At 40.5% G+C, this 12,250-nt stretch overlaps 1 non-coding gene across 1 annotated transcript; it reads right to left on the bottom strand.

Moving 5' to 3' along the window:
- Positions 1-5,127: 5,127 nt before the first annotated feature.
- On the bottom strand, positions 5,128-5,200 carry Trnaa-cgc (transfer RNA alanine (anticodon CGC)). Its single transcript has one exon. It is a non-coding gene; the product is annotated as a tRNA-Ala (tRNA).
- Between the last annotated feature and the right edge of the window lie 7,050 nt (positions 5,201-12,250).

Here is a 12,250-nt window from a genome sequence, read left to right as displayed (position 1 = left end):
TATTGATATTGAACATATTGTACATAATGATGGACCATTTCAAATTCTGTTCATTCAATTCATTATTTTGCAAAAAAAAAGTTTCAGCGATTACTATTTTCGGAGTTATAATATCTACATCTACGTGGACACACTGCAAATAACACTTATGTGCCTGTCAGACGGTTCATCGAACCATCTGGGCAACAGTTCTGTATTATTCCACTCTCGAACAGCCGCGGAAAAAATTAACACCTATATCTTTCTCTTATATTATTATGATGACCGTTTCTCTCTATTTAGGTTTATGTTTTCGCATTCCGAGGAGAAAGTTGATGAATGGAATTTCGTGAGAAGATTCCGCATCAACGGAAAACACTTTTGTTTTAGTAGTGTCAATTCCAAATCCTGTATCATGTTCATGACACTTTCCCTATTTCGGGATAATACAAAAGTGCTTTTGTTCTTTGAACTTTCTCGATGTACTCTGTTAATTCTGTCTGGTAAGGATCCCAGACCGCGCAGCAGTACCCCAAAAGAGGACGGACAGGAGTATTGTAGGCTGCACTGAAACGTAGTCGTTGTTTTGCGCTCTCCACGACATTTCCTGTGTGTACTTTCCAATTTAAGTTGTTCGTAATTGTTATTTCTAGATATTTAATTGAATGTGTGGCCCTTAGATTAGACTTATGTATCGTGTAACGGATGTTTAACGGATTCCTTTCAGCACTCATGTGGATTACCTCCATTTTTCATTATTTAGGGTCAAAGGCCAATTTTCGCACTATTCAGATGTCTTTTATAATTCGTATTGCAATTTGCTTTCATTTTCTGATGAGTTTACTCTCGATAAACAACAGCGTCATCTGCAAACTATCTAAGACGGCTGCTGAGATTGTGACGTAAATCGTTTATATAGATAAGGAACAGGAGAGGGCCCACAACAATACCTTGGGGAACATTAGGAATCACATCTACTTTACGTGATGACTTTCCGTCAATTTCGACGAACTGCAACCCTCTCAGACAGGAAATCACGAATTCAGTCACACAGCGATACTCTATAATCACGCAGTTTCGATACAAACCACTAGTGTGTACAGTTCAAAAGCTTTATGTTAATCTAGATATACGGAATCAGTTGTAAATACCGTGTCAATGGCACTCAGCACTTCGTGTGTGTAAAGAGGTAGCTGCGTCTCACAAGAACGATTTTTCCTAAATCCGTGTTGATTATATGTAAATAGACCGTTCTCTTCGAGGTCATTCAAAGCGTTAGAACACAATATATCTTCGAAAACCCTGCTGCATATCGACGTTAACGATATGGGCTTGTAATTGAGAGGATTACGTCCATTACCTTTCTTGAATATTGGTGTAACTTGCGCAACTTTCCAGTCTTTGGGTACGAATAATTCGTCGAACGGGCTATTGTAGACCATTGTTAAGTGTAGAGCTACTGCATCGGCATACTCTGAAGGGAATCTAATTGGTATATAGCCTGGACCAGAATACTTGCTTTTGTTAAGTGATTTAAGGGGCTCTGGAAAGGCTCAAAATCATGAAAAGTTCAATTTTTACTTTTTTGTGTTTTCTGAATCTGCAGACTATTACATTTTAATAGATATATAATTTATTCAATTCCGAAGACTACAACTATTTTTAAATTTCTTTTGAAATGTGTTCTACATGGGTGTGACCCACTGTGGCGCTGTTAAACTGCTGTCAAATGGTGTTATTATTAACGTCCGTGTTCATCAGGTACATTTTAGTGATGTGAGATAAAGTATGTGTTGTGGCTAACCTGTGATGGTTCAATATATATCGCTGGTGTGATTGTCGATTGTTTCATGTTTATTTACTCTGTCGTTATCTCGAAAATATTCGTAATTAATTTTGTTTCTTGAGTCTCTGTTTTGTTGAAGTATAATAATGAGTAAAAGTAAAGTTATTAGAAATCCTCTGAAGGCTTTTAAGAAAAGGAGAAATGTTGGAAAGCCAAAGGTATGTGTTATTACTGTAAACAATAAAGACGATAACCAAGTGAGTGAACCTAACCTCTCAAGTACACCTGCCCATAGCAGTCCAAGTGGGAAAGAAAATACTTCACAGAAGAAGCTTGGTTCAATGAGTGAAAACTATGAATGTTTTATGGGCGAATCGGATGTGAATGAAATATTTGATACGTCGGTTCTCAAAGGAATTTTTTCAAACTGTGTAAGATGTATTCATTGTAGTGAAGTTGCTCTGGAACTCTCCATAATAAAGCACTTAGGACTTGCTAGTGAAATACAACTGAAATGTGATAAGTGTTCATACATGACCACCTTTTGGAACAGTGTTGCAGTAACTGCAACTGAAGAAAATGGTAGCAAAGTCTACGAACACAACAACGAGCGATGATTGCCTTAGACAAGGAACGCCTTCGGACTGCAGACAGGGCTGTAAAGAGTCTAGAAATAAAAGCAAGAGTAAACAGGAGGAGGAACAAGAGGAAGCTGGAGGAGGAGTTTGCAGAGGATGAAGACAATCGATCCTATGGAACTGTAATGCACTAAAAAGTTAATCCAATCTTTGTCGCTCGATTCCCAAAACTTTTATTTTCTCACACTAATTACATGTTTTCTATGGATCTTCCAAACATATTTGTTTCAAACTTTCAGTAAATGTTACACAGTACCTTCTGCATAATTTAACACAGCCTTTTTCCAAAAAACTGTATATTTTTGAATATATAAATAAAAAATTGCAAAAAAATGTTGTGAATTTTCATTACAATTGAAAAAAAATCATCTTTAATAACTGAATTAAATTTTGTAAAATCCCTGAGTTAAGTTGTAGCCCATATTCCAATAAATAATCTGTAAAAAGTTCAACTTCCTACCTCAAATACTTTGTGAGGAAAGACATAATTTAAAAGCGTTATTTTAACATTGCAAGTATAGGGCGTTCAGGAGTCCCTTAAGTTGGTTCACTACTCCGAGGATATCTACTTGTCAGTCACTCTTGCTGGCAACTGTTCTTGATTCGAATTCTGGAATATTTAGGTGGTCTTCTTCGGTGAAGGAAACTAGAAAGGCTGTGTTTAGTAACTCTGCTTTGGCATCACTGTCGTCGATAGTATTTCTATTGTTATCACACAGAGAAGCAGTGACTGTATCTTACCGCTAGCTTACTTTACATACGACAAGAATTTCTTTGGATTTTCTGCTGGCTTCCAAGATAAAGTTTTTGCTGTGGGAATCATAATGAGCATCTGGTATTCTTTATTCTGTACTACATCTTTGCTCTTCTTTATAGACAGCCTTGGTGGAAACACGGTGGTGAATGGTCGAGTTTTGACAGGGTAGCTGTTTGCCTCAGCGATACAGTTAGACGTACCGTCGGTGCAACCACAAAAGAGGGGTATCTGTTGAGAGGCCAGACAAACGTGTGGTTCCTGAAGAGCCTTTTCAGTAGTTGCAGGGGCAACAGTCTGGATGATTGACTCATCTGGCCTTGTAACACTAACCAAAAAACGGCCTTGCTTTGCTGGTACTGCGAACGGCTGAAAGCAAGGGGAAACTTCAGCCGTAATTTTTCCCGAGGGCATGCAGCCTTACTGTATGGTTAAATGATGATGGCGTCCTCTTGGGTAAAATATTCCGAAGGTAAAATAGTCCCCCATTCGAATCTCCGGGTGGGGAATACTCAGGAGGACGTCATTATCAAGAGAAAGAAACCTGGCTTTCTATGGATCGAAGCATGGAATGTCAGATCCCTTAATCAGGTAGGTAGGTTAGAAAATTTAAAAAGGGAAATGGATAGGTTAAAGTTAGATATAGTGGGAATTAGTGAAGTTCGGTGGCAAGAAGAACAAGACTTCTGGTCGGGTGACTACAGGGTTATAAACACAAAATCAGATAGGGGTAATGCAGGAGTGGATTTAATATAATGAATAAAGAAAGAGGAGTGCGGGCAAGCTACTACAAACAGCATAGTGAACGCATTATTGTGGCCAAGATAGACGCCCACTACAGTAGTACAAGTTTATATGCCAACTAGCTCTACAGATGATGAGGAAATTGATGAAATGTATGATGAAATAAAAGAAATTATTCGGGTTCTGAGGGGAGATGAAAATTTAATAGTCATGGGTGACTGGAATTCGATAGTAGGGAAAGGGAGAGAAGGAAACATAGTAGGTGAATATGGATTGGGGGTAAGAAATGAAAGAGGAAGCCGTCGGGTAGAATTTTGCAAAGAGCATAACTTTATCATAGCTAACACTTGGTTCAAGAATCATAAAATAAGGTTGTATACATGGAAGAATCCTGGAGATACTAGAAGATATCAGATAGATTATATGATGGTAAGACAGAGATTTAGGAACCAGGTTTTAGTTGTACGACATTTCCAGGGGCAGATGTGGACTCTGACCACAATCTATTGGTTATGAACTGTACATTAAAACTGAAGAAACTGCAAAAGGTGGGAATTTAAGGAGATGGGACCTGGATAAACTGACTAAACCAGAGGTTGTAGAGAGCTTCAGGGAGAGCATTAGGGAACGATTGACAAGAATGGGGGAAAGAAATACAGTAGATGAAGAATGGGTAGCTTTGAGAGATGAAATAGTGAAGGTAGCAGAGGATCAAGTTGGTAAAAAGACGAGGGCTAGTAGAAATCCTTGGGTAAGAGAAGAGATATTGAATTTAATTGATGAAAGGAGAAGATATAAAAATGTAGTAAATGAAGCAGGCAAACAGGAATACAAACGTCTCCAAAATGGGATCGACAGGAAGTGCAAAATGGCTAAGCAGGGATGGCTAGAGGACAAATGTAAATATGTAGAGGCGCATATCACGAATGGTAAGATAGATACAGTAAAATTGAAAAGACCTTTGGAGAAAAGAGAACCACTTGCATGAATATCAAGAGCTCAGATGGAAACCCAGTACTAAGCAAAGAAAGGAAAGCAGAAAGGTGGAAGGAGTAGGAGGAGGAGATTAGTGTTTAACGTCCCATCGACAACGAGGACATTAGAGACGGAGCGCAAGCTCGGATGAGGGAAGGATGGGGAAGGAAATCGGTCGTGCCCTTTCAAAGGAACCATCCCGGCATTTGCCTGAAGCGATTTAGGGAAATCACGGAAAACCTAAATCAGGATGGCAGGAGACGGGATTGAACCGTCGTCCTCCCGAACGCGAGTCCAGTGTGCTAACCACTGCGCCACCTTGCTGGGTTTGGGAGAATATAGAAGGTCTCTACAAGGGCGATTATCTTGAGGACAATATTATAAAAATGGAAGAGAATGTGAATGAAGATGAGATGGGAGATATGATACTGCTTGATGAGTTAGACAGAGCACTGAAAGACCTAAGTCGAAACACGGCCCTGGGAGTAGACAACTTTCCATTAGAACTACTGACAGCCTGGGAGAACGAGGACTAACAAAACTCTACCATCTGGTGAGCAAAATGTGTGAGACAGGCGAAATACCCTCACACTTCAAGAAGAATAAAATAATACCAAACCCAAAGCAAGCAGGTGTTGACGGACTTGAAAATTACCGAACTGTCAGTTTAATAAGCCACGGCTGCAAAATACTAACACGAATTCTTTACAGACGAGTGGAAAAAATGGTAGAAGCCGACCTCGTGGAAGATCAGTTTGGATTTCGTTGAAATGTAGGAACACGTGAGGCAGTACTGACCCTACGGCTAATCTTAGAAAATAAATTAAGGAAAGGCAAACCTGTGTTTCTAGCATTTGTAGACTTAGAGAAAGCTTTTGACAATGTTGACTGGAATACTCTCTTTCAAATTTTGAAGGTAACAGGGCTAAAATACAGAGAGCGAAAGGCTATTTACAATTCCTACAGAAACCAGATGGCAGTTATAAGAGTCGAGGGACATCAAAGGGAGGCAGTGGTTGCGAAGGGAGTGAGACAGGGTTTTAGCCTATCCTCGATGTTATTCAATCTGGATATTGAGCAAGCAGTACAAGAAACAAAAGAAAAATTCGGAGTAGGTATTAAAATCCGATGACATTGTAGTTCTGTCTGAGACAGCAAGGGACCTGGAAGATCTGCTGAACGGAATGGACAGTGTCTTGAAGGGAGAAATAAGATGACCATCAACAGTAGCAAGATGAGGGTAATGGAATGTAGTGGAATTAAGTCGGGTGATACTGCGGGAATTAGATTAGGAAATGAGAGGCTTAAAGTAGTAAATGAGTTTTGCTATTTGTGGAGCAAAATAACTGATGATGGTCGATGTAGAGAGGATATAAAATGTATACGGTCAGTGGCAAGGAAAGCGTTTCTGAAGAAGAGAAATTTGTTGACATCGAGTATTGATTGAAGTGTCAGGAAGTCGTTTCTGAAAGTATTTATATGGAGTGTAGCCATGTATGTAAGTGAAACGTGGACGATAAATAGACTAGAAGAGAATACAAGCTTTCGAAATGTGGTGCTACAGAAGAATGCTGAAGATTAGATGGGTAGATCACATAACTAATAAGGAGGTATTGAACAGAATTGGATAGAAGAGAAATTTGTGGTACAACTTGACTAAGAGAAGGGATCGGTTGGTGGGGCATATTCTGGGACATCAAGGGATTACCAATTTTGTATTGGAGGGCAGCTTGGTGGGTCAACGAGACCGAGAGGTGAATACACTAAACAGATTCAGAAGGATGTAGGTTGCAGTAGGTACTGGGAGACGAAGAAGCTTGCACAGGATAGAGCAGCATGGAGAGCTGCATCAAACCAGTCTCAGGACTGAAGACCACAACAACAACAGCTGATTCAAATGGCACGGGCGTGATTCTGTAAATTGCTGAAGGCAGATTTGTTTTGTGTTACAAGTTCAGAATGTGAAATATTGTTGGACATAGTTATTTGAAAGTTAAGAAACTTTATTTCATTCAATAATGTTTTGAAGCCACTCGAATATCAGGTTCCCTTCACCTGCCTGTAAGGCAACGAATCCTTCAACCAAATAATCACCTAAGTAACAACTCAGAATTTTGGATAAGAAATTCGATCAACTAACCTCAAAATAATGATCAAAGTTTAGTTCTAAGACAGATTATAGTACATTGTGCACTGAAAAACGAATTGCAGTATATTTTGACAAAAAAATTAACTAAAAATTGCGTTTTCCCATCGCTGATCTCCAGTATCACAGGAACTACATCTTAGATAGAATGTACACTCCTGGAAATGGAAAAAAGAACACATTGACACCGGTGTGTCAGACCCACCATACTTGCTCCGGACACTGCGAGAGGGCTGTACAAGCAATGATCACACGCACGGCACAGCGGACACACCAGGAACCGCGGTGTTGGCCGTCGAATGGCGCTAGCTGCGCAGCATTTGTGCACCGCCGCCGTCAGTGTCAGCCAGTTTGCCGTGGCATACGGAGCTCCATCGCAGTCTTTAACACTGGTAGCATGCCACGACAGCGTGGACGTGAACCGTATGTGCGGTTGACGGACTTTGAGCGAGGGCGTATAGTGGGCATGCGGGAGGCCGGGTGGACGTACCGCCGAATTGCTCAACACGTGGGGCGTGAGGTCTCCACAGTACATCGATGTTGTCGCCAGTGGTCGGCGGAAGGTGCACGTGCCCGTCGACCTGAGACCGGACCGCAGTGACGCACGGATGCACGCCAAGACCGTAGGATCCTACGCAGTGCCGTAGGGGATCGCACCGCCACTTCCCAGCAAATTAGGGACACTGTTGCTCCTGGGGTATCGGCGAGGACCATTCGCAACCGTCTCCATGAAGCTGGGCTACGGTCCCGCACACCGTTAGGCCGTCTTCCGCTCACGCCCCAACATCGTGCAGCCCGCCTCCAGTGGTGTCGCGACAGGCGTGAATGGAGGGACGAATGGAGACGTGTCGTCTTCAGCGATGAGAGTCGCTTCTGCCTTGGTGCCAATGATGGTCGTATGAGTGTTTGGCGCCGTGCAGGTGAGCGCCACAATCAGGACTGCATACGACCGAGGCACACAGGGCCAACACCCGGCATCATGGTGTGGGGAGCGATCTCCTACACTGGTCGTACACCACTGGTGATCGTCGAGGGGACACTGAATAGTGCACGGTACATCCAAACCGTCATCGAACCCATCGTTCTACCATTCCTAGACCGGCAAGGGAACTTGCTGTTCCAACAGGACAATGCACGTCCGCATGTATCCCGTGCCACCCAACGTGCCTTAGAAGGTGTACGTCAACTACCCTGGCCAGCAAGATCTCCGGATCTGTCCCCCATTGAGCATCTTTGGGACTGGATGAAGCGTCGTCTCACGCGGTCTGCACGTCCAGCACGAACGCTGGTCCAACTGAGGCGCCAGGTGGAAATGGCATGGCAAGCTGTTCCACAGGACTACATCCAGCATCTCTACGATCGTCTCCATGGGAGAATAGCAGCGTGCATTGCTGCGAAAGGTGGATATACACTGTACTAGTGCCGACATTGTGCATGCTCTGTTGCCTGTGTCTATGTGCCTGTGGTTCTGTCAGTGTGATCATGTGATGTATCTGACCCCAGGAATGTGTCAATAAAGTTTCCCCTTCCTGGGACAATGAATTCATGGTGTTCTTATTTCAATTTCCAGGAGTGTATATATAAGCCTGACTATATAAAACACAAAAGCCCCTATCTCTACAGACTGTACTCCACATAGGAATCAGATAATAAGATGTTTATAAAAATTAGTTTTCACTGGAGAAGGAACAACAGAAAGAAATATGTACAGGTAATTTGTATAATCATTATGTAATTGGGAACTGAACATGGGAAAGGCCAGTGGAACTACTTTCATGCTTTAGGGAAAATCTATGTTGATAATGATTCAAATCCTTTTTGATAGCTGTGGTGTTTTTGCACTTTCACACGGTCAGATGTTCGTCGGATTCGGAGGTCCCGCAGTACACTTGTGTGCCAGCCCACACATCCAGAGTGTAAATTCTTGACTGTGTATACACTGTCTTCATACTGGTTTCACACGAGAACTGGCTTATTTTGTGCATACAGAAGATACCTGTCTTCTCATGTTGCCCCCCCCCCCCCATGGAATGTCCACAAGTGCCCTATTTGTACGATTAGATAGAGATATTGTGTTCCAGTGCACGTAGCAAACAGAATTTGAACTTGTAATTCCTTTGTCATTTATTACATCCCGTAAAGATGTTTCACATCCATCAATGCAATGCGTAAGGGATTCAGTTTTGCGGCCGAATTGTCACGCTGCCCGGTTGTCTGTAACGACATAAAATTGCTGACAGGAGTGATTCGTATCATAGCGCCTGGCAGTTCCTGTTAAGAATTGGTCCTGACATCACTGAAAGTGATTGTGTTTGTATAAAAGTCAACGTGCGTCAGTAATTGAAAATGATGATACTTTTTCAACAATAATAATGATGGCTTAAGGACAATATCAGATACAAATGAAGTCACTATGATACGCGCACTTTGTCAAAAATATTGCGGAACTATTTTTATCCCTTTCATACGGGCGACATCAGCGCAATTACTTCCACTAACAACTGTAAACAATAGGTGTGCTCTCTACCCGACCAGTCACTTGTGAGCAACTAATTTTAAGTATTGGACGTGAGGCCATAATGTATCTAAGGGTTGTGTCACAAATCACAACGGAGCAACATGATTGAATCAAGTGTTGAAGACATTCAGCAGAAGGTTTTGCAGAAGAGAAAACATTGCACAAAACTTGTGCTGCATACTTTAACTGTAGAACAGGAACACCGACGCTTTGACGTCTGCAGCCAGCTGACTGAAATGCAAAACGTGAACAGTTCCTTTCTGGAAAAAAATCGTCACAACTGACGGACTTGGTGTTATCATAGGAACCTATCGGAATACGACGAAGCCCAACAATTAACATGAAAAATGGCTTTGACGACATAACCTACAATCAAACCAATATGAGGCGCTAGTAGAAGGCCACCCGAAACGAGGACTTCTTTGACAATTACGCCTGGCTGTATGAATGTTCTGTGCGTTTAAACAAGTCAGAGGAAACTATTTATTACATCAGAAACATTAAAAATTGCAGTTTTAAAGGTTCTCTAACTTGTATTAATTCAATCTCGAAATTTTCTGGCCTGGCACCCTACGAGATATCCTTAGTCAATAGCTGAATGCTGGTTCCGTTAGAATTAAAAGAAACTTGAGAAGAAATAAATTTTACACGCTAATTATCACTTGGCATCATTGTATACATTTATAAGTTATTGTAGAAGCTGTACGAATTGTTGTACACATTTTAAATAAAATTTGGCAACTATGAATACAAACAGTATGTAAAGTTTTAACATCAAGTGTGACAATATGTTTTCTAAACCCACTCAAATTGACCGTTTTGTAAATGATTTCCGTCGTTCATAAGTTTATTTTATTTACTGCAGCATTAATACAAATGTGCACATTGGACTCGTCTCGATTAAAAATTCATGAAGTATCTTAGTGAATCACTGAGGTACAAGCTTCATATGTATAGCAATTTTTCTTTGAATGTTTTCAGTTTTTCTCTAAACATGATATCAAAGAGCCTTATTTACTGTCTCGTTCTGATGACCTTGGATAGTTAAGGAGAGCTCTGATTTTTGTAAGTAACCACTCAAGACACTCAAGAAATAACATTATCTCGATTGACGATGCTGTGTTGTGAAATTTGAGCTAATTTTTCTTGTCACAACTATACTGCTTTTATGTTCCAGCAGACTCTTTTTAATGGCCACACACAAAAATCAGTCGATATCGCACAAGTGAATCATAAATAAACGGAAGAAAAGAAGAATGATTAATGTTCTGCAGGAATCCCCATACATGTGTCCATTAAGGCGTTGTAGCAAAAGAAATGTTTCAAGCTTGTGGTCACCAACAACACTTGCCCATACATTCATGTCAAACCGGTGATGGTGCGACGATTCATTCGTCCTCCAAGAATTTCCTGTCACCTGCAGATGACGAATGTTTCAGTTTATGATGCCATATCTGGCAGAGGAATGTGTCAGTACTAACTGCGTTACTGCAGACACACTTACACTGTCCGTTTTCGGCAATTTGTTGACATGAACGATTTATGTACTTATTCTTTCAGGGATATCATCCTGATTACTATCCCTGTATATGTCTTATCACCCTGTTCAAATTGCAAAATTGCGTTATAAGATGATTAACCCTAGTAATGCACATCTTTTAAATTATCGCAAGAACAGAACAGCAGTGTCACAGTGACTCTCAGTTGTTTCTGGTTAAATCACTTGAATGCAGAACATTGTGTGACGATCTGGACTTTCATATGTAATGTAGTTTTTGAATCAATATTAGTGTTAATGCATCCAAAATTCGAGACTATGTAAAATCTTTCTTGATGATTGGGCGTGCAGTATATTTTTTGAAAGGACATTGTAAGTAAGGTTCCAATATCACTGCGTAAAAAGGTTTATTGATTCTAACGACAGTCGTTTCGGAAGACTTCCGTTTTAATGTACGTCTACATGGTCCTAAACATTTTCATTTAATATCGTAGATATCAAAACGTTACTCCACACTGTATATCGATATTTTCCATTAACAATAATGATAGCTTAGGAGCAATTTCAGATATAAATAGTCACTACCGTACATACACTCAAACATGAAAGTTTCCAAACTGATTGTATCCTTAGTATTTTAGAATTTCACGTTGAATATAACTAGAACAGTTACCAGATACACCAGATGTTATACATACGAAATGACAATGTACATATACTTGAAAATGGAAATCTTCCGAAACAGCTGTCGTACGAATCAATAAATGTTTTAAGCGGCGATACTGGAACCTTACTCAAATCAAGTAAAAACTGTTAGGGAAGATTTTTCAGTAATCCGGATGTACGTAATTTATCCGCAGTTTAATTAGATGAAAATCCTATTCATTTAATGGAATGCTCATATTAAATAAATATTTGGACGTGTTTTGTAGTATTCATACATCCATTTATTCAATATTTGCACACTCTTTGGCCTACAGTGTTACCAGTAACTGTCAGGCCTCTCCTGTTATGGACAGCTGTGTCCCAAGAGTCACCGTTCACATTGTCTGAAGATTCGGCAGACTGGTCAGTTTCGTCATTGTCCTTAACTGCTACAGAAGCGATAACTAATTTAAAGAGATTCGTTCCAGTGGTTAGCGTTATTTATTTTTGAATTTTAAAATCCCATCTTCAGGTGTATGAAATTATTGTATTTGGTAGAATGTATGA

Source organism: Schistocerca serialis, chromosome 7 (genome assembly GCF_023864345.2).
Source record: "Schistocerca serialis cubense isolate TAMUIC-IGC-003099 chromosome 7, iqSchSeri2.2, whole genome shotgun sequence".
Lineage (NCBI taxonomy): Eukaryota > Metazoa > Arthropoda > Insecta > Orthoptera > Acrididae > Schistocerca > Schistocerca serialis.
The sequence above is the reverse complement of the archived record's forward strand: the minus strand, read 5'-3'. Positions and strand labels throughout refer to the sequence as shown.